This window comes from Poromitra crassiceps (assembly GCF_964638095.1).
Source record: "Poromitra crassiceps genome assembly, chromosome: 15".
Lineage (NCBI taxonomy): Eukaryota > Metazoa > Chordata > Actinopteri > Beryciformes > Melamphaidae > Poromitra > Poromitra crassiceps.
In genome coordinates this window covers 11,832,806-11,857,437 of record NC_139634.1, presented here as the reverse complement: position 1 = coordinate 11,857,437, position 24,632 = coordinate 11,832,806, and the positions used below count along the sequence as shown (strand labels likewise).

The following is a 24,632-nucleotide window of genomic DNA, read 5'->3' as shown; positions in this document are numbered from 1 at the left end:
ACAGTATATATAGACACATACATATATATATATATATGTGTGTAAATGTGTATGTATGTGTGTATATATATTTATATATACTGTGTGTGTGTGTGTGTGTGTGTGTGTGTGTGTGTGTGTGTGTGTGTGTGTGTGTGTGTGTGTGTGTGTGTGTATTATATATATACGGTATATATATATATATATATATATATACTGTATACACACTGTATGTACTGTACTGTATAACTCACTGACACACACACACACACACACACACACATTATACATTTATACATGATATATACCGTTTTGTTTGATGTTAGTTTCCCTCCATGAAACTTTGTTTTTCAAAAGATATTATTATAGTCTCACAATTGGTTGTCAATGTGACGCCAAATGTTGCTCATCTGAGACTAAATGTAAATGATACTAGAAGTGAAGAAAGAATGCAGGCACATAATGATGTGATGTAAACGTGCTGGTATGTATGATGGTTATGTGCCTTCATCTAAAAACGTGTCAGATTCCAACACTTGCAGCGGTGCTGATTGATCAAGTGCTGCACTAATGGAAGCTGTGAGACTGAGGGAGATTAGATGGCCGCTAAGCTTTGACCCTGGATGTGAAAACAGCAAGGGCCGGGGATTGCTATCATAAAGCAGCTAAATGGCTTCTTTCACCTCCAGCTCTGCTAGCCACCCGCTGGCATCACTGTCTGGATAATGATGCCCGTAAATGTCCCTGGTAAACAGGCGAGGAGCGGGGGCACGGACCCTTTCCCTACCACCATTAAATAAGGTAGGTAGCGATCATTACCTTGTGAGTTTCCAGTGACTATGACAACGGCACACACACTGCGTGCGATGGGGCGAAAACAATTCCAAGAGTGGCACTTATTTGCCTGTAATAAATATTGTATATCAGCCTGTCAATGTCATCCGCTGTGTTGACGTGATGGAGTTTCCTGTCTAACCACAGCCAGTGCACATCATAAGAAGTATAGTAGTCGGTAAAACCTGCTAACTATAAAAGACTTACATTATCCTGGGTTTCAATGATGCCTTCTATTTATTTTAGTGTTGTCTTTGCATTTATAATGTATCTTTATGTATTTGATGTCTTGTATTGTTTAATATGGACCTGCGCTTGTGTCTGAAATAAAGTTTGAATTGAATTGAATTGAATTGAATTGAATTGAATTGAATGGACAGTTTAGGTGTCCCATCATGACAGTCTAAATGCGGTTTCCACCCTGGGTTAAAAACGGAATACTTGGATTTGTTTGGCATGAAAAAGGAAACATTTAAAGATATTGAATACCAGCACCCATATTGAGGTACCTACACAGTCTTTTTTATTTTTTTATGTCATTTTTATATGCTCAAAATAGGCAACGATGATGAGGAGGAGGAGGAGGAGGAGGAGGAGGAGTTGGAGGGGGGAGTGATCAGGTCCTTATTTGTGAATTATGTACAGTATAATTTGTAGGGGTGGGGGAAAAAATCGATACACCATAGTATCGTGATATTTTGCCTGACGATCGATATTTGGACACCAAGTATCGATATTTAAAAAATTAAATAATAATAATAATATATATATTTTTTTTTGCAGGCCATGCCATGCCAGGCCACCGGGCATCTGCCCGAAGCGCCCGATGGTGCAGTCCGCGCCTGCAGTGGCGTATTGAGTCCAGAGAAGCTTAATAATGTAGCCTACATGTGGGGCAAAAACAAAACAAAACGAAAAAACACTGCATGTTTTACTTCCGGTGAGGTCAAGGAAAAGGTAGGAAAAGGAGTTAGACAATATATCGAAATATCGCAATATTCAATATATCGCAATACTAGCATATCGCAATATCGCAATACTATCGTATCGTGACTCAAGTATCGTTTTAGTATCGTATCATGGGCATCTGGCACCCCTAATAATTTGATCTGCTAGTTCACTGTTGCATTTTCATATTTACTGTGTGTATTCCATAGCTACCGCTGCAATCTCTGTGCATTGAAACCTTGAAGTTACATCAAGGAAAAACAGCCTCCAGCCTCAGATCAGTTAAGTTTATATGAAAATCATCATTAGCATATTCCATCTTTGACTTGGAAACAATAAACAAAAAACCTCAGATGACAAATTTCCATTTTGAATTAAAGGGCAATTTCACTACTAGTTTATATCAATACTATTTTGACAATATTGAGGGTATAACTGACTCCCCCATGAATATGTTCAGCTTCATAATGAATGTGTTTTGTTTGAGCTGAATTCTGATGATAAAAAAGCAGTCTAGAAATTATATTTTCCCAACAGTCTCTCACTGAGGCATTTAGCCATGCCGATTTCTCATCCACATTATTTGAGTTTTAATTAACAACACGGGCTCAGTGTCTCCCAGGTGACATCACTCTGCGGACAAGTTCACACTCAAACACGTTCAGCCGTTACATCAAACCAAGGCTGTTTTTAAGCAGTGCAGCTGCTTTTATACAGTACGGGACAGGTGTGTCCATTCATTTGTAGCACAAGGTGTCCGTTTGTAGCATGAGAGGGATAGACCAATCAGGAGTAGCCTATGCATATGGAGAGGGGGGCAGGGGAGAGCAACATCGGAGCTCTAGGCCAATCAGGTTCCTGACTTTTTTTTGTCTTATGTACCCCTTGAGCTGTTTTGCCATGCCATAGTACCCCCTCACTGACGCGTGTTGATGACTCTACTAAATGTATTATATTAAACTCATATTAAACTGTTAGTAGCTAACACAAGTGATTATTAGATGAATGAACAGTTCTGACGTGTGTCAACGATGACCCATTCACAGAGTAGTGTAACAGTTGACACCTGACAGGGGCGAACTACTGGTAGTTGCACATTCTATTTTAGCAATGGGATTGAGAAATTACTTGGATTTTTTTTTTATCATTTTGGAAATAAATTGTAATCCCCAATCTTTCCACATACCCCCTGCAAGTTGTTCAAGTACCCCTAGGGTACGTGTACCCCTGGTTAGAAAACGCTGCTCTACGCCGATCCATGTTATGACCAATGTCAGGTCACATTCGCTCTAAAACTAAAAGGATTACTTTTTTTGCCAAGGAAAACTGGTTTCCAGGCTACAAAAACACATCCAATCTGCAGCGTTTGTTAAGATCAGAGGTGAGTTGTTCCCACACACATTATGAATGTTGTTGAAAATGGTATTTTTTTGTTCCCTGCCCCAATTGGCAGGATTTGTGTGTGTGATTAAATGTAGCAATGATTCCTTCTGTTAGTTCTTGTAATACAGTAGTCTTGTATCAATTTATAAAGACTAGACAGTAAAACATTTAAACAAATCAGCTCTTTCACATGGATCCCATCGTTCACTCACTAGCTCATATTAACGAGCTCCCATACCGTTCACTCACTAGCTCATATTAACGAGCTCCCATATCGTTCACTCACTAGCTCATATTAACGAGCTCCCATATCGTTCACTCACTAGCTCATATTAACGCAATTGAAGCACAGGGATGGGGATCGAGACCCGGTATCAATAAGGACCTGGTTCCAAATTACTCAAAACCCAAAAATCAACAAAGTCTGAGTTTATCAATAGTGTTATCAAGACTAGCGGGCCCTATAACATAACGTTATGTCCCCGACAGACGAGTTATGTCATTTACATCAAATCATTGGTGTACAAATATACATCAATTATCTAATAAAGTTTTTCAATTCAATTTAATTGCCTGCCAACCAAACAAAGAAGAATTGAATTCCCTCGCCAGGCTAGGCAAATTTCATTCTGTTAAGAAATCACAGACTCAGTTAAGTAATAAAAGCAGTACCAGTTCTGTTAAGAATTTATTATAATAGTCGAAAAGTATCGATAGTGGTATCGATAAAGACCATTAAACAGTCTCGAAAATGGTATCAGCATCAATAAAAATGAACGATCCCCATCCCTAATGATGCTGTCAAGGCGCTGATGTTAGTAGCTAAAGTAAGCATATAGTTTCTGTATCTGCCGACTATTTTAAGTCTACTTTTGTGTGTGTGTGTGTGTGTGTGTGTGTGTGTGTGTGTGTGTGTGCGTGCGTGCGTGCGTGTGTGTGAGAGAGAGAGTATGTGTGTGATTGGGTGGGGGCCAGGGGGTGACCGGCGCACCATAGTTACAGTATACTGTAGGCCTACAGTATGTCTGCACCTAAACCTGCACGCCTGGCTTACTTCAACACCTGGGTTTGATTTGTGAATTTGGATATGAAGAAGATAATATATAATAATGATGAAAAACTACAAGCATTATTTTACTTGTATTGGGGGGGGGGGGGGGGGGGTAAAACAAATACATAGTGGTGTTGGAATAAAGAAATGCATGACTAACTGGTCAGCTTGGCTTGGTTTTGATTTCTGAATTAGAATTTGGTAATTTTCAGAATAAAAGTCTCAGAGAGTGCTTGGCATTGCCCACAACATCCTGAATTCCTGAGAGTTAATTAGCAGACAACCACATAAAGAAGAACTGCTACAAAGTGAATGTAAACAGCTGCCTTCAAATTGTTTGCTTTATTTTGAAGCTTTCTAAAACAAAATTGGAGGTCCAGCACAATGTCTCCTCAGTCATCGTGTTATCTATGTTTGCCACGCCTTTCAGTGATTTAGCCAGGCTGGAATTACCGGAGGAAGTTTGGGAGAAACTTGGTTATATGATTAATTTGCGTAAAAAAGGAAATGCGCTAAGGTTCATGTTGATAGCTCTAGTCAAAACACAAACCGTTTTGTTTTGCTAGACTGACACTGATGCACGTGATGAAAACAAGTTTTTACATAATCTTGTCACTTAACAGCAGCTTTACATGATGGAAAATCAAAAAAACGAATTTCAAACTTAAACATTTTGCATCGTGGTTCCCTAAATTAAAAATGTTTAAATCAATATTAAAAATCCTATTGCGTTTCATCATGTTAGACTTGAGTGCACTTCATCTCAATCGTAATGTAGACTCAGCAGAGAAACTGAATTAGTAAGCTAATGGCATATTGGAGATTAAAAAAACATGCTCATTTCAAAGTTGGGGAGATGCATTTATGAGCTTAATTTTGAGAGTAAAAAGAGCCAATGTCGTTCATTTCCAGACTTCAGCACTGCAGCTCCTTCCTTGAGCTTATGCTTCAGCTTGGGACCAGGAGTTTATCCCCATAATAGAATGGAATAGAATAGAAAATGGACAGCATTGTGCTTTACAATGCCTACATTCACCCATTCACACACCCATTCACACCGATGGCGGCAAGCTACAGTACCACGCAGGGTGCTGGCACAGCCATCGGGAGCAATTTGTTGTTCAGTATCTTGCCCAAGGACACTTCGACAAGCGGACGGAAGGGAGCCGGGGATCGAACCACGACCTCTTTTATCCAAGCGAGTACGAGTAGTGAGCAACCCATTCTACCTCCGGAGCCACAGCCAGGGAATAGAATTGAAAAGAATAGAACATAATAGAATAGATATTCTAGCACCAAGGGGAATTTGTCTCGCACATAAAGAGATCCAGCAAGGCACAACAAAAACAGATACAGTGCTCATTCAATCATCATACAACAATTCATCCATTCATTACATAAATGATGTAGCAGTTCACCCAGACCATAATAACCACAGCATAATGCACAAAAGCCTGAGCTGGCTAAGGCAGTCGCTGGCCTTAAAGTGCTGATGGGTCTTTACCAGAGGGGATAATAGTCTGACGGAGCTGGATGGTGAAAGCATGTGGAAGTTATATATATATATATATATATATATATATATATATATATATACGGTATATATATATATATATATATATATATATATATATATATATATATATATATATATATATATATATATATATATATTTCCCTACAACAACGCCCCTGCCAGGCCAGAAAAAAAAGCTTGTATATATATACAGTATATATATATACATACACTGTATATACCGTATGTATATACGGTATATTAGATTTTTGTCCTGCTCTCCCCAAACTTTCAATAAACCTTTATGGCATATTATTACAATACAACAATACTGGTGTTGACAGTAATAGAAGATGCCAAATCATTCAAAACAATAAGCATTTTGCTTTTAGGAGCATCGTGCCAGTGTGTGGCGCTGTTCCAAAACATTCCAAAATCGTTGCCTGGGAAACGCACATCCCATAATACAACTGTTCGCATCGCATCCCATAATAGTATGATGATACTTGGGATGCTATTGCGAACAGGTTAGCTCAAAGTTTAGCGTCGCCAGCAAGGGCCCCCACCGACCGATTTCGAAATCCCTCCAGGCCTGAACATTTTTCTAAGGGAAACACTGTGTGTGTGTATATGTATGTATGTATATATATATATATATATATATATATATATATATATATATATATATATATATATATAGCTCAGGCCTCCTCAGTCTTAATGTGAATGCAAAGCAGCGTTGCACCACAGAGGATAGCCGGCATGGAAAGTGCCGCAGAGTCTAGCAGCAGCCCATTATGATACATGAGATTTAAGCAGTGATCTCTGCTAGAATGAGACATAGTTGCTTGGTCCTGGGTCTCTACAGCCCTCTTAAAACTTTACCCTCTCCCCTAGCACACAGCAGTTCAGCATGTACTGTATGGAGGGTGTAACAAACGTAGCCACCTCTTTCTCCAGGGATGTAAACCCACTTTTTCAGCATAATTACCACTGACATGTATAAAGATGGTGGGGGATCACAATACACCCACCTCCTCAGCAGTCATTGCCCACCCCCTCAATTACCCCTCCTGCATCACTGCCGGCCGCGCAGGCAAACATGAGCAAAAGCCAGCCGGGCAAAATGAAAAACACTCTCCAAACCGCAGCTGTAAAAATTACATAACTGATGGATGTTAAAATGAACAAATAAATCCACAACAACGCAATTAATCACATCCCACTCATTCGGGCAACTAAAAATATACGTGCCTTGCTCCACAGCTCACCTTGTGGCCCAAACAATAATTCATTGTGCCACACCTCATAGCATGCAACGCGGGGTCCGCGGAGGCAAGCTCGTTGCATGTACCTGCTCGTATTTACCTGTCACCTGTAAATGTATGTGGGACTGCCACCGTGTGACCCTTCTGCAGAACTCAGACTTCTTCTTCTGTTGATGCATCTGTTCTGCTTACATTGGCCACCACTCGCTACACACCAATTACTCTTAGTCTTTGTAGCCATTGGTCCTGCTAAGCACTTCAATCTGTCACTGTCTCCCAGGCCATGACGTCAAGCAAAAAATAATGAATCAAAGGGGGAGTCAAGACCCCGGAAGCAACACCTAGAGTAGCCTCACCCACCTGGCGTTTGCATACATTACCCATAATCCTTCATGGATGTCATGTTGAATATGGACAAGCACGGAATACTAAAATGCAACAGCAGTATCTTGAGGAGGACATGCCAAGTGATATACAAACACATGTCTCTTATCTTTGGGGTACAGTTTGAAGAGCTTAAGGCATGCATAATCATTTCATACATTATTAAATTCACTTTCCCCCCCCTTCATAATCAAACACTGCTCCTGAATGATGATGTTAGAGAAAATATTCACATTATCTATCTTCTGTACTTGCTGTAAAACAGCATTGCAATTTTTCACAAAACCCTAAAAATATTTCTGGGAACCCCTACAGTAACTTGACTCTGCTGAATTCCAAGATGCAATCTGCTTCCAATTACGCTCATTGTAGATATTTCCAGGCCTGTGAATATGGTTCTTGGCAAAGTGCAAAAAAAATATTTTATTATCAATGTACACGTGTTAAGCCAGTCTGGTGACATATATGCAATGCAACAAAGGAAAATGTCATTTTAAACACCACCCCCCTCATCAGCAATACAGAAGTCCCACCAGGGGACTGAGAGGAACACAATAGACTGTAGCTTTCAGCACTGACAATAAGGCCATGTTAATGGCAGAGCTGCTGGTGGCTGGCACTGGTCATACATAAAACATTATTTTTTGCCACATCCAAGTTGTTGGCAGCTGTTATTCCCGCTCAACTCTGGATCTGTCAGCACAAAATCACCGCCAACGGCAGAGGCTAATCAGCAATGTTATAGAATTGGGGTTCTTTTCCCCCCCCCCACTATCATGAAAAGAGGACTGTAAAGAAGTTGGTGTGTTACCTTAAACAAAGCCTGTAGCAAATTCCCTCAAGAGCCCCTCATCGATGTCCACTTCTCAGACTGCGATGCTGCTTTGTAGTGGATGTGCTCTCTCCTCCTCTTCCCTCTGCCGGTACCCAGCCTCGCACCGCACCGCACTACACCAGCAGCAGCACACTGACACACGCGTGGCACTCGAGCGATGCCAAAAGGGTTAAAACCTAGTGGACCGGAAAGTCACACCAGCATCCTTCCAGTTGCCAGAGAGCCACCGCTGCCTGCCGCACTCTCTCCTTCTCCTCCTCCTCCGCCTGCTCTTTTTTCTTTTTTCTTTTTTTTTTTAACTCAACCTATCTCGTGGGCTCGCTCTCCCCCCCCCCCCTCTCTGCTCCCCCCCCCCCCCTTCTCCTTACGTGAGATGCTAGACGAGTGCGCGGGGCGATTTGCACCACTCTATCATGGATCGTGTTACCCTGTCTGGCTCTGGCGGCGGTCACAGATGATAGGCTGAGTGAGGAGCCTTGCGTTGCGTGTCTGTGTGTGTTTAGCGCCCAAAAGAAGTGGATGGAGAAAAGAAAGAGAGAGAGAGAGAGAGAGAGAGAGGGGTTCTGCTCGCCTAAAACCCCCCCAGAACCTGAAATGGTCCCCATTAAGATGAGTGGGCTAGGTGACATGCTTTGAATGGAAAAACCTTAATGTGAATTCATGAGAGAGGCTGTCACCGAGTCGCGCGCTGGCCTCAAAGTGTCACATATGGACGGCATACAGGCAGTTTCTCCACACATTTCTCCTTCAGCTTGACAAGTGTTTGATTAGCTCCATGTTATAATGTAATCAGTGATTTATCTTTGTTTTAATGCGAACATGTGCTGTATAATGAATGTCCTTTGTCTTTGATATTTTCCAGAGTTCTGGAGTGTATTGCGGTTTATAGGCTGCACAAACTGCTGCAAAAACACGCAATAATGCAAACAATACCAGAGGCATTTGTGGTATGTATGTCAGAGGCATGTTACTATTAGTGCAGCATGAGTTTCACAACAGAACGCCCCCCAAATAATTCATTAACACCTCACTTTCACAGCGTCTCTGTCAAGCCCAGGATGAGAACTACAGTCAAGCTATATTTGATGTTTTCTTGTTGGCTAGCTTGTCAGTGTTGTTTCTTAGTTGTTTTGACAGCATTTCGAAATGAAGGCAAAACTATACGTCTGTTTATGAGACACTTTTACAAGTGTGGATCCTAATCAAAAGGATTGTTTACTCCGCATAGTCTTCTGTTAACTGGAAATGACTGCATCCTCATTCGTTTCTTTAAATGATTGCTGTTTGTTCCCTCGTCTAGTCAAACTAGAAGAGCATCTGAATGCTAGTAAACATGATCAGTATGCAGCACATATGTGCCTCTGATAGATTTGTGTCCTTCACTTGCTATTACCAACATTTCATAATTGATTACATTTATTTATATAGCACTTTTAAGTATTCAAGTATTCCACCCACTCACCCATGACTGCGGCATGAATGAGTTTATGAGTTTAAATGGATGCAGTGACTTTTGCTATATGTTTTGTGAATCATATCCTATCCTCTAATAAGAATGCAAGGTCTCTGGGCCCTAGCGTACACTTGCGCAGAAGGCATATGTGGTAGCGGTAGCGTTTGCGTCATGCCAGGAAGTAGAGCTGCAACGATTAATCGATTAGTCGATCGACAGAAAATTTATCGACAGCTATTTTGATAAACGTTTGGAGTACAATTTTAACACGTTCACTGCCGTGGACGAGATATCTCGTCAAGCAGAAACCAACGGTTGACTGCCAATGACGAGATATCTCGTCCAAAAAAAAAAAAAAAAAATTTGACGGTGGGACGTCGATCAACCCCTTTTACATCTCCTATTAAAATATGGGAGGTATTGAATGTGTATAATCTATTTTACCGACCCACTAAGTGGCGACAGTGCTCTCCAGACGAGAGAAAGCCAAGAAAAAACAGCCGCGTGAGGAAGCCATTCTCATGAAAATGGATTGGCGAAAACGCTTTCGCTTTCGCGCAGGGAGCTGGCGGTGGAGGATTGCAAATTTGCATAATAGATTATGGGTGCAACACACTTTGAAACACGCAGCATAAATAAGACCAGAATCGCAAAAGCTTCATCAAAGCTCTCAACCGAAACCCCAAGAAACGAGCGAGCCCATCCAGACTCGCCCAAAGAGCGGCCACCAGCAGACAGGCAGCAGCAGCAGCAGCAGCAGAAACTCGCTTGTGACACGCCCGCTGCAGAGCCAGGGAGGCAGGAGGAGAACACACACGGAGGGAGGAGTTTGAAGGAGAGGGGTGTTTCCTGCTGTTATGGAGGAAATTACTGTTCAAAACTATTGTTTAGATGTCTGACGTCTTACTGATGCCAAAAATGAATGGTTAAAGTGACTGTTCTATCGAATTTCACAAAAAGCCATTTATCTCAGCTTAAATTTTCAGACGCTGAAACCATGCTGTATTCAAGTGCTAATGCCTACATAACTACTAACACATTCTATTAGTTCTTTTGAGATATTTTGTGTTCACAAAATCTTAGCAGAAAAGAATCCTCGGCTGTTGAAAGATGAGCCAGAATCCTCAAAAAAAACCTTTGGCAGAAGCTACCTACAGTAAAAAAAAAACGGCTGGCAGTGAATGTGTTAAGAGAAAAGGTCTAAATTCTCTGATTCCAGCTTCTTAAATGTGAATATTTTCTGGTTTCTTTACTCCTATATGACAGTAAACTGATATTTATCTTTGAGTTGTGGACAAAACAAGACATTTTCTGACATTTTATACCAAAGAACTAACTGATTAATCGAGAGAATAATCGACATATTGATCGATTATGAAAATAATCGTTAGTTGCAGCCCTACCGGGAAGATACCAAGCGGCTTTGCATTCCCACCTGCGTGCTGCCCTGAAAAATAGGTGTGCCCAAGGAAAATTCTTGCACACTGCCATCGCACAGGTGAGCGCAAACAATTGTGTTTAGACCAGCTTTGACCCACACGCACCCACCGCAATTTACACCCGCGCAGCGGTAGTTTGCCATCTCTCTCTCCCTGTCTCTCTATCTGCGCTCCACTCGTCATAGAAGAAAAAATATTATAATAATTAATGCACTAAAAAATGCTTCAAACACTGTGTTAAATTTATAACTTCATAAATTCAGCTTCAATAGTTTACCTGTCATGGATGGGGTGGCTGCATGTAAAGGGGAATATTAGTGGAATATTCATGTCATGAAAACAGCTGAGTAGGAAATAGTGTGTTGTGTAGAATGTAATTGGTATACTGACAGAGACTGAGTGCTTATGACACTTTCTAAATGTTGTATTATTGCTAGATATCTACAATGAGCGATGCGTTTTGGAGTCCATTTGTGCACGGAGAACACCAGCATGCTCTCATATTATGGCGTTGTGCAAAATGTATTAAAGGGGATGAGAGAGGGGAATCTGATTGGTTGTGTGGATCTAACGCTCTGACCACGACTGTGAATAATTATTATACTACTTAAAGGAAGGTTTTATAATCTCTGTAATATAAAGCAGATGGACAGTGCTTACCTTCGGTACATGTTTTCTGCATCGAGTAATCCACAATTTAGTCTTGCTGGTCAGCCTCCTCTCCCTTCCGTCCGAGGAGTCTGGCACCGCAGGTCTCCATAGTGGGATTGCGATGGGCGGTGCTTAGCGGCAGTGCCCTTGGAAAATAGTTTTCAACAATCCAACTTGCCGTTTTCAGCATGTAGCAACGAGCTAGCGTGTAGGTTTCTGCCGTTAGCTTGCTAGCTATTTAGCGTTGTTGTTTTCACAGTGGCGGCAGGGCACTATTTACAGCGACACACAGGGAGGAGGGAGCGGAAGCCGCTCTGATTGACATGGTCGGAGCCAATGACAGAGTTTGTAATAAGCCGGGAGCGGACATCCGGCTGCCACCGAAACAGTCGCTCCAGCGGGAGAGCAGAGTAGAGCAGGGGAGGGTTTATCCCTGTCGCCTGTTTCCGTGGCGCCAGACTCCTCGGACGGAAGGGAGAGGAGGCTGGCCAGCGAGACTATCCACAATTTGACTGCCTGCAGAAACTCCGCCCCCGCCAGCTGATTATGGGTCATTAACGGTCCTTAAGGCTCTCTTATGCGATTCTCTGTGGATGTGCGCATACAGAAAAAATAAAAAAAACAATAACAGCCGCCTTGGAAGCCTCCCTGGAGCAACATCTGTTCACTTCCGCGTCCAGAATGACGCGGTAATGTAGGCGTCATTCTAGACGCGGAAATGCTTGAATAAACTGCGGAGCTCTTGGTGCAGGAAAACATGAAGACAAGGTTAAAGGCTGTCCATCTGCATAATTACTAACATTGTAATGATACAAAGCGGGTTGAAATCTTTAATCCAGCCCATTTCACCTTTGCGCCCCCGCAAATGGACAGATGTGCGCTGCGGAGAATAGCACGACTTGGACACGCCTCTAAGTGCATTAACGCCCGGCACTAATTGCCCAGCGCCACCACTGCGCTGAAATTTGCAAGATATGGACCTCTGTGAGTGAGTGAGATATTGTGTTCGGCCACAGCTATAGTATATAGCTATAGTTGGTCTGTGTGGGAACGCCCACACAATGTTACGATGGCTGGCGCGCAAGTGGGGTAAAAAAAAACATCTCAATGGGCTGACTCACCAAAGGACGATGCTGCGGCTCTACGCTACATGATTGGGGATTCTAGAGCAGGTACATAGACGTCTGTTCAGATCAGATGTGCGTTTACTGCAGTGGTTGAATCCCTGATTATGTCTGCCTGGGCTGGGCTAGCAGCTAAATGCTAATTATGCTGAATGGCGAGAACCGGGGGATTTACCCCACCCTGACCATGCCCCCAGCCAGCTACCCCAGCGTCTATGACGAGACACAGACTGTCTCTATGCCATTGTACTGTATGTGTGATTGCGCTGAATCGTTCAGGAAGTGTAAAGAGCACCCCCTGCAGGTGACCTAACGGAGCCAGATTTTTAAATTAGCTAATTAGGGGCAAATTTGCGATGGCTGTGCAGATTAATGGCTGAACTTGTGATGCTGCGCAATGGCTGCGCAGCTCGATACACTGCACGGGTATGCCCGCTAGTATTACTGAATGTCCAGTGCAGCCATGCCTTGTGTCAGTCAGGTTATGCAATATTGATAAAGTAATCAGACGTAAAATGTAAAACGTAAAATAGCTTTTCCAATACCGATGTTTTATTTCGACCTACATAAACTTGGACTTGTCTCATGGTAACTCTTAAGTAAAGTAATACAGTGAGTGCAGTACATCATAACTTATTATTGCAAAATCAATTGGGCTTTTCACTTTTCAAAATCAACGTCCAGGTTAGCCTGTAATACTCTGTTTCATTAAAGACTAACAGCTAAAACAGCATGGACTGAGAAGACCTCTTTGAAAGTGGACATCAAAAGTGATGCCTCTGGGGTCGAGACCATTTCTTTGAAATTTCCCAATGCTACCGCACACTGACTCAATGAGATTGGCTACGCCTGGAGGTCCAAGAGGAGGAAATATGTTACGAGTCGGCCCCCAGTGCTTGTAATCCAGGAGTGCCCCAGTTCTGTATGGTTTGAGTGAAATTCATATTGAGTGGCCCAAATTATTATATTCATCATCCTGAAAAAATGCTATTCGGGATGCAGTATAGGACAGGCTATTTTAAGATGGAAGCATATCTACATTAGTCACTTCGGAGAAGATGTCGATTTCTATTCTTTTAGGAATAACAGCGGCCTCATTATGATTCCCACAGGGTGCGTCTCAGCAAGGTGTTAGTTTTAAAATTGGAGACGGTCACATGTATGTAAGTTAATGCCTCGTTCACAGCCTATTCCAATGTAAATGTTCATGTATCCACTGTTCATTTACCACTGACCTAGATTGTGTTGAAATTACCCTATATAGCCTCGAAGCAGGATAATATAATAGAGTCTAAAACGCAATAATATTCGTGCATGTTTTGCCAAGTTGTCTGTAAGGGACAATAAGCTGTAATGGGAATATACGGATCAGAATGAATGTGTACAAAGGGCTTGGCTGTGAATAGAGTCATTGGGGTTGGTAGTGTACTGTATGCAGTGGCATCAGAAGCGGTAGAGGGCTTGGGTCTGGTCTGCTTAAGGAATAAACATCAATCTGTTGAAATATCTGCCTTTTGACCGTCACCCGTCTACGTTTCTCCATCCACTGTCAACGCACGATTAGCCCAAAAGCCCCCTGGACGCAGAAGCACCTACCGCTGATTTTCACTACAGCAGCACCATGTGCAAACAGAGCGGGAGGTTCACTACAGCAGCACCATGTGCAAAACAGAGCGGCAGGCGCGGACTGCATAATCGGGCGCTTTGGGCAGATGCCCGGTGGCCTGGCCTGGCATGGCCTGCAAAAAAAAGAATTGTTTGTGTGCAGGCCAGGCCACTCACTGAACAGCAGGCCAGTATGTATAAGTGTTCCTAGTTGCGCAGATTGCATGCAGGCAGTCTGCAGGCAGTCAGGCAGGGAGGAATGAGTTAACTTTTCAGTCAGAAGCTGCTGAGACCCCAGCACGGGTGGGCGGGGCTTGCTGTTCAATGGTGCCAAAATGGAGAAGAAAAGAGGTGCAGAGAGGTGGAAAGCAAGGAGCCTATGTTGTGTCTTGGCCTAAACTACAATATCAGTGGTAGACAATTGTCTATTGCCTCTAGAATATTCGAGAGAAATTAAATTAACACTAATTTGTATTTATTTATTTATATTGGGCTATATAAAAAATCCCATTGGTCAAATGTAAACAGTAGTGGCTAAACTGAAAGTATGGGTTGGATTGCTTTTGGGGTTTTCTTCACAAAAGTGGAGAAGGAGGCAGAAGCAGCACTAGCACTGCAGCAGGTGCTCCTGCAGAGCTGGAGGTGGTGTTGAACTCATCAGAATCAGGAACCTTCAGGTAGGCCACAATTTCAGAGCATAAAGTGAAACATGTAGGCTATATGCTTATTGGGGTAAGGGGTACGGTGGCGCAGTCAGTAGCGCTGTCGCCTCACAGCTAGAAGGTCCTGAGTTCGATTCTCGCCTGGGACGCTGTGGGCGCTGGAGTTGTGACCCCCCCATATCTTCAGTGCCTACTGCCCAGGTGGGCTATCTCGTCGAAAGGGCCTTTCTGTGTGGAGTTTGCATGTTTTCCCCGTACCCCCCAGGGGGTTCCTCCGTACATAACCCCCCACTAAAAACATGCAGAAGATCGTCATCCGACCAGTGACGACAACATCTGAAGTTGGTGAACTTGAATGATGGTCCCCGGGCGCTGGAAAGAAATAGCGACCACTGCTCCTGGCCTGCCCCCCGGAGGAAAGGACAAGCCTGGATGGGTCAAATGCAGAGGACATATTTCACCGCCCACCGTCAGCATGAGTGTGTGTTGTGGCCGCATGCATGTGTTGTAGTGTGTTCGTGTGACAATAATGACGGGCTTCCGTCTGAAATCGTTTTTTTTTTTGCTTTCTCATGAATGTGCTTTATGGGATTATCAGTAGGACTGCATAATACAGTTTAAAGTGGAGATGAAGCAGTTTGATTTTTTTGTATTTGCATTTAACCTCAGACAAGCCAAGACAGGACACTGCACTCTTCCTTAAATTAAGTTTGCTGTGAAGCTTTTGTACAGAGGCATGTTTTTGTTTTTACGTCTTCATATTATACTTTTTTTTTTTTTTTTTTCCAATATGTTTATTGTCATTTTTTCCCTTATACACAACATACAGTGACAATACAACTTAAAAGACCAGACATTTTACAACACACACACACACACACACACACACACACACACACACACAATCAACCTGCAACAATTCAAACTAAATACAGATAAACAAATCAAACACTTCCTCCATATTGCTCACTTTTTTTTTTTTTTCTTTTTTTTTTTTTTTCTTTTTTTTTTTTTCCCAAATTTTCAAGCAAGACCTCCGCCTCCATCTCTCATGAAATGCATGTATGGCTCCCAGAGCTGAGCAAAATCTTTCCCTTTGCCCTTAGCAATGTACGTTAGTCTTTCCAGGCCAATACATTCAGAAAGTTCCCGTTTCCACATTTTTAGTGATGGCGCATCCATATTCTTCCAGCAAAGTGCGATAGCTCTTCTGGCTTGAAGAAGTCCAAAGTCCAGTAGTTTAGCTTGTTTTGTTGTTTGCACAAATTCCCCCGGATAGATACCAAGCACACAGAGTTTGACATTAAGAGGAACCTTAATATCAAAGATCTTTGACAAACAATTTATGACACTCTTCCAGAAGTTTTGAATCTTTGAACATCCCCATAGACAATGAATTAGAGTACCTTTTTCTTCCAAACACTTAGTACAGACATCAGGAATGTTAGCAGACATGTGGTGAAGTTTGACCGGAGTTATGTACACCCTCATTAACCATTTATATTGAAGTAATTTAAACCTTGTGTTTATTGTTTGCTTTTGTGCTTTTAAACAAGCATCACACCAATCTTCCTCATCAATGTCTTCTTGTATGTCTGTTTTCCAAGCATTTAATTTATCTAATGATGATTCAGTGCTATATTCAACCAACATGTTGTAATACCTAGAAACATGGCCTTTCCCTTCTAAATTCGCAATTGTCATCGCTTCAAGTGTTGACAAGGGTGGAATACATGCCATCTGTTCACATCTCGATGCCATGAAGCTTCTTAACTGTAAATATTTAAACAAATGCTTTTTAGGTATTTGGTATTTCTGACATAATTGATCAAAAGAAAGCAAAACATCTTTTACATACAGATCTTCAATTTTCTGAATACCCTTCATACTCCATAACTTAAATCCTCCATCCCTTCTACCAGGTTTAAATTGTTCATTGCCCCAAATAGGAGTATATTGTGATAGTACTGGCGTGTCACCTATATGTTTGTGTGTTGCATACCAAACCAAAATGTTGTTTTTAAGAAAAGGATTTTTTGTTTTTTTTCTCAATGTTTTAACATCCGAGGAGTACATATACAACTTTAATGGTAGATCTGGAATGGACTCTTGCTCAATGCTTACCCACGCTGGGGGTGTCGTTGTACAGAAGTAATATGATGCTGAAGTCAATTGGGCTGCCATATAATACCATCTAAGGTTGGGAAGCTGGAGTCCTCCTCTCTCATAAGGCAGGTAAAGAAGTCTAAGGCGGAGTCTAGCCCTCTTTTCATTCCAGATAAATTGTCTAAACAATTTGTCAAGCTTGTCATAAAACACATTTGGTAGTGGCAATGGGAGTGTTTGAAAATAATATAAAAATTTTGGTAAAATTGTCATTTTTATTAGATTTATTCGCCCTACCATAGATATAGGTAAACTGGACCAGCGACTCAATGTTTCAGTTACACTGTCTACCAGGGGATCATAGTTCGCTGAGATTATCTCCTTGAGTTCAGGGGTGATTTTAATACCCAAGTACCGAAATCCCTCCATGGTTGTTGCAAATGGAGTACTGATTATGGGATTATGTCTTTCTTCTTTATTGAGAAACATCAATACTGATTTGGAATTGTTAATTTTATATCCGGAGAACGCCCCAAAATTGTCAATCAGAGTGATCAGGTCAGGTATACTAGTTTTTAGATTGGTTAGAAAGAATATAATATCGTCTGCATATAAAGATATGCAATGTTCTCTCCCACCAATTGTAATACCTGATATTCCTATATGTGCTCTCACGGCCATAGCTAGAGGTTCGATTGCTAGTATGAAGAGCAACGGGGAAAAAGGACACCCCTGCCGAGTAGACCTCCACAGACTAAAAGGTTTTGAGATGTTATTGTTGGTTAGGACTTCAGCGGTTGGGTTTGTGTATAGTAGTCGAATCCATTTGAGAAAGGTCTCGCCTAGCCCAAATCTGGGAAGTAACTCAAAAAGATAATCCCATTCGATCCTATCAAACGCTTGTCGTGCGTCTACTGATAGCATTGCTGTGTCCTTTTCATTATGTCGTTCATATAGTATATTCAACACCCTTCTGATGTTGTGATAGCCCTGTCTATTTCGTACAAAACCTTGTTGATCATCAATAACCAGCTGAGGAATATGTTTATCCAACCTACTAGAAAGTGCTTTGCATAGTATTTTTGTGTCACATCCCATGAGACTAATTGGTCTGTATGATGAGCATTCATTTGGGGGTTTGTTTGGTTTTAATATTAAAGTTATTATGGCTAATCTTAATGAATCTGGAAGTGTTCCGTTAGTAAATGATTCTTCAAACATGTCAAGCAACGGCCTCACAAGTCGTCTTGAAAAGGTTTTATAGAACTCTATTGGTAGCCCGTCTGGTCCGGGTACCTTTCCGCTGTTCATGTTTCCCATAGCTTCATAGAGCTCCTCTACTGTTAGTGGACTATCCAATGTTCTTTTTTCGTCATCTGATATAGTCCGAAATTGCAATTGGTCTAGGAATGTAGTTTGAGCTTCTTTATTTCCGTTATGTTCTGCTTTGTATAGCAATTTATAAAAGTCTCTAAAACTATTGTTTATCTCCACAGGATCCATAGTCAAATTGCCAGCTGTTGACTTTATACTATTAATTGCTCTTTCGGACTGCATTTTCTTTACCCTCCAGGCCAGTAATTTACCGGCTTTTTCTCCTTGGTCATAGTATGTTTGTTTAGTCCACATCAAACTTTTAGCCACTTTGTCTGTTGTCAATTTATCATATTTAGCTCTCATTATGGATAGGTAATGTAATTTTTGGGGGTCATTGTCTTTATAAATTTCGGTCTCTACCTCTCTAATTTGGTTTTCTAATGTTTGTAATTCTTGGTTTTGCCGTTTGGTTTTGGAACTTGTGTAGCTAATAATTTCTCCCCTTATATAGGCTTTAAATGCCTCCCATCTAATGCTGGCTGTGGTTTCGTCCGTATTTAGTTGAAAATATTTGTCAATGCAGTTCTCCATAAATTTAACAAAGCCTGGATCCTGTAACAGATAAACTTGCAGTCTCCACCTGGAACACCGCTCCAGTCCACCCAGATGTATTTCCATAGACACTGTTGCATGATCACTAATTACTATACTGTTGTACCAGCATTTTTTAACTTTAGACATTAATTCCATGGAGATTAGAAAATAATCAATGCGTGAATGAGTTTTATATGAACTTGAATAACAAGAGTATTCCCTTTTACTTGGATTCTGCGCTCTCCAGACTTCAATCAACCTCAGGTCCCTCATATAATTAGTCAGTGTTTTTCTAGTTTGTACATGAGTTACATCAATTTGGGTGGATCTATCCAGTACTGGGTCAATGGTACAATTAAAATCCCCTCCGATGACATTGAGTCCCTCTAAGGCCGACACAGTGAGAAATAATCTTTCAAAAAATGATGGGTTGTCCTCATTTGGACCATAGATATTTACAAGATTCAGTTTCTGTGACAAAATATTACCCTGGACAATAATATACCTTCCATACGTGTCCTGGGTAATTTTTGTCATTTGAAATGGAATTGAACGGTGAATGAGAACAACTACACCCCTTGCATAGGTATTGTATGAAGCATGAAATACTTGGCCTGGCCATCTTTTACTCAGTTGATGTATGTCTGAAGGAGTCAGATGCGATTCCTGTAGAAAAACTATTTTAGATTTGAGATGTTTTAACCTGTTCAATACCTGCTTCAATTTAGCCAGCTTTCTCATTCCCCGCACATTCCAACTTGCAATATTAATATCCAAACTACTTCCCATGTTTGTCCTCACAGTAAATGATTATCTTGGCATAGTATAAAGTCATGAAATTGCATTCTCTTTTTCTTTTGGTGCAAGCACACGCACGCACACACACACACACACACACACACACACACACACACACACACACACACACACACACAAAATGACGTAAACTGCCCCCCCCCCCCCCCCCACCACCCACACTTCCCCAAACGAAGTGCTATACTTCCCCCTTCTGTGTATGGACATGAGAGAGACGCTGATCCACACTCCTTTGAGGAGCAGCTAGGCTGCATGGACTCAGCTCTGAACAGGAGAACCATCAATGACCAACAACCGCACATCATGTGTTCACGTTAACCCCTTTCTAATTGAAATAATAACTGAATAGTAGCGCACCTTCAACTTGCTGGTAAAAATAAAAAATAAAATAAAAATATATAACAAAAAGTATGTACAGCTACCATCTATTAGAGCTTATTCAAGCCTGAAACATAGTGCAAGTAACCTAATCCACAATGCAATCATTATTTGAGACTCTATAATAATAGCCGAGTCCTGAGTGAACAGCTGTCCAGCCTATCATTGTGCTTCCGGCTTAGTCTCAAAGTTTGTTATGATCGGATTCAGTGATCGTTAGTGGATTTACCGTAGTGTTGCGCGTTGAACGCTACTTGATGTCATGATGAAACTTTTCGGCATCTTGTGGTGTTGAGAAGAGATGAATCCTCCCTCCATGTAGCACTCTGATCTTGCACGGGTTGTATTGGAAGCCTCGGAAGGCTCCCATGTCAACAAATAGCTGCGTAACAGTGTTGAATCCGCGTCGGACTCGGACCGTTTCTGCTGAAAGATCTTGGGCAAACGAAATCTTGGCTCCGTCGTGTGTGATGTCTCGCCGTCTTGTTCCCCGATAGACTGATTCTTTCTCCTGGAACTTCAGAAAGCGGATGAGGACCGCTTTGCTTTGGTTAGGCTTTGCTGGTCCCAGGGTGCGATGGACACGCTCGAGAGTGAAGGTTTTATCCGGGGTCAGGCCAAGCCACTGTGGCAGCATATCGTTTACAAAGTCAAAGAGTGGTCGGGTCCCTTCAGCTCCTTCGCGTAAACCAAAGAGCCTCAGGTTCTTCCTCCGTCCCCTGTTCTCCAGGTCGTCTGTCTTTGACTCGAGGTAGGCTATGCGCTTGGCGGCTGACGTTAACTCTGTTTCGGCCTTCCGCAGCTGGTCCTCCGCTGTGGATATGCGCGCTTCAGCTTCGTCAATCCTTTTGGTGTTTGAGGAGACATCTTGTTCCACGTTGATCATTTTGCCCTCCAATGATGTTATGGAGTTTACTACGTCCGTCAGCCGGTTATCGATGCTGTCCAACTTCGTTCCGAAATCCGCGCGGATTAATTTCAGCTCAGCTAGCACCGCTGCTATATTAGCCATCTTGCTAGCGTCTGTGCTACTGCTAGTATCAGTCGGCGGAGTTGTCTCAGCTGTTATACTGCTTGCCGCGCGTGCTCTAGTAAATATTTCGTATGATTTCTTCGTAGAGTCGTTTGACATAATCGATGTCACAAAACTTTTTCACCTTACCCAGTGCGTTCGTGGGGTTTTTAATCAAAATAACGTGCGGTTGTCGGAGTCTTTTAGGCTAAGCTGCCATCTTCATATTATACTTGGTTATCTGGGCAATGTTGAATTCTATTAGTGAACAAATAGGTAACATAACATGTAACATCACGTTAGCATTATATTCACCAATTCTTGCTTCAAACGGCCCAAATTTGAAGGTCGCCGGCATGTGTGTCCGCGTGTGTTGGCCTGGCCTGCATGGTATCTAATGCCCGGCCTGAATTATGATCCCAGTCCGCCCCTGCAGAGCGGGAGGTTCACTGCAGCAGCACCATGTGCAAACAGAGTGGGAGGTTCACTACAGCAGCACCATGTGCAAACAGAGCGGGAGGTTCACTACAGCACCATGTGCAAACAGAGTGGGAGGTTCACTACAGCAGCACCATGTGCAAACAGAGTGGGAGGTTCACTACAGCAGCACCATGTGCAAACAGAGCGGGAGGTTCACTACAGCAGCATGTGCAAACAGAGTGGGAGGTTCACTACAGCACCATGTGCAAACAGAGTGGGAGGTTCACTACAGCAGCACCATGTGCAAACAGAGTGGGAGGTTCACTACAGCAGCACCATGTGCAAACAGAGTGGGAGGTTCACTACAGCAGTAGCATGTGCAAACAGAGTGGGAGGTTCACTACAGCAGCACCATGTGCAAACAGAGCGGGAGGTTCACTACAGCAGCACCATGTGCAAACAGAGCGGGAGGTTCACTACAGCAGCACCATGTGCAAACAGAGCGGGAGGTTCACTACAGCAGCACCATGTGCAAACAGAGTGGGAGGTTCACTACAGCACCATGTGCAAATAGAGTGGGAGGTTCACTACAGCAGCACCATGTGCAAACAGAGTGGGAGGTTCACTACAGCAGCACCATGTGCAAACAGAGGGTTCACTACAGCACCACCATGTGCAAACAGAGCGGGAGGTTCACTACAGCAACACCATGTGCAAACAGAGTGGGAGGTTCACTACAGCAACACCATGTGCAAACAGAGTGGGAGGTTCACTACAGCACCATGTGCAAACAGAGCGGGAGGTTCACTACAGCAACACCATGTGCAAACAGAGTGGGAGGTTCACTACAGCAGCACCATGTGCAAACAGAGCAGGAGGTTCACTACAGCAACACCATGTGCAAACAGAGTGGGAGGTTCACTACAGCAACACCATGTGCAAACAGAGTGGGAGGTTCACTACAGCAACACCATGTGCAAACAGAGCGGGAGGTTCACTACAGCAACACCATGTGCAAACAGAGTGGGAGGTTCACTACAGCAACACCATGTGCAAACAGAGTGGGAGGTTCACTACAGCACCATGTGCAAACAGAGCGGGAGGTTCACTACAGCAACACCATGTGCAAACAGAGTGGGAGGTTCACTACAGCAGCACCATGTGCAAACAGAGCAGGAGGTTCACTACAGCAGCACCATGTGCAAACAGAGCGGGAGGTTCACTACAGCACCATGTGCAAACAGAGTGGGAGGTTCACTACAGCACCATGTGCAAACAGAGCGGGAGGTTCACTACAGCAGCACCATGTGCAAACAGAGTGGGAGGTTCACTACAGCACCATGTGCAAACAGAGCGGGAGGTTCACTACAGCAGCACCATGTGCAAACAGAGTGGGAGGTTCACTACAGCAGCACCATGTGCAAACAGAGTGGGAGGTTCACTACAGCACCATGTGCAAACAGAGCGGGAGGTTCACTACAGCAACACCATGTGCAAACAGAGTGGGAGGTTCACTACAGCAGCACCATGTGCAAACAGAGGGTTCACTACAGCACCACCATGTGCAAACAGAGCGGGAGGTTCACTACAGCAGCACCATGTGCAAACAGAGTGGGAGGTTCACTACAGCAGCACCATGTGCAAACAGAGTGGGAGGTTCACTACAGCAGCACCATGTGCAAACAGAGCGGGAGGTTCACTACAGCACCACCATGTGCAAACAGAGTGGGAGGTTCACTACAGCACCACCATGTGCAAACAGAGCGGGAGGTTCACTACAGCACCAGTGGGCGGGAGAAGAAGAAGAGAAGTGTATCTGCATTGGTAAAGACGCTGCAGTAAATCTGAACTAAACAATATAGGATGCAGGCCAGTATTTTCTCCACTTAATATTCTCCAGCTAGAGGAAAAGGGGGGAAATGGGCTCTCATTTCCACTAAAGGGTTGTTGGTAAAATGATGGCTATTCACTGCAGCTTGTGAGTATTTTGACATGCCGAAGCCGCGTGAGATGCTGGGTTAGTGGGGCGTTGGGGGGCGTGGGGCGTGGGCGGGGGGTGCTAGGTCTCTTTGCTCTGCTTGGGCTCTATGGTCTCAGTCCAGCTGGCCTTTACAATATGGATTATGTGGCGCCGCAGCCAGGCTCTGGCTCCATGGGGGGCAGGATCGGGTGCCCGGCTTCGGGCGGACTCCCTGCAGAGACCCCTGGGTGAGAGGACGCCGAGAGCCCTCTAGGTTCTCAAGGCCGGATCATTCAGAGCACCGCGGCGGATGCTTCCCACACTAGCACCACACGTCAGCATGTGAAAGAAAGCTAGCAACTACACACACAAAAACAGACAGTGAAAAGGGGGATGGTGCGGGTGGGGGGATGGGGGGGGTGCTGCCACAGCGAGGAAGACGCAGAAGCAAACAACCCCGATTGTGGTTCAAATTCGCCAGTGCGTCATGCCAATCATAACGCCCGCCCCCGTCGAGAGAAAGGAAAGGTAAAAAAAAAAAAAATTGAGAGAATCTTGCGAGTGCAGCAGTGCAGCCGATTTACCTTTCATAAAAAAGTCTGTGGCGATAATAAGCATGGGGTGTGACAGCTCTGTGCTGCTGCAGCCACGACTGAAGTTAACCACAGGTCCATAATGTCGAGTGCCAGTAGCAGACACAAAGGTCTGAACGCTGGGGCGCCTGACCAGCTAGCGCAGCATGGCTAAATGGGGCAGGTGATTTCCCATCTCCTTCGCTGCCCCTCGGGGGACAGCCAATCACTGCTGGGGAACTGTGGCGCCCCAGCCAGCATGCCAGGCCCCGCCAGTGAGCGGAAGGGCTAGCGAGGGAGCTGGAGTCTATCTGGGATCTATGCA

General features: G+C 43.3%; 1 protein-coding gene across 1 annotated transcript in view; it reads right to left on the bottom strand.

Annotated features, from left to right (window-relative positions):
- The window catches only part of LOC310789869 (teneurin-3), a 174,680-nt gene that overhangs the window by 124,127 nt on the left and 25,921 nt on the right, over positions 1-24,632 (bottom strand). The window lies entirely within an intron of this gene.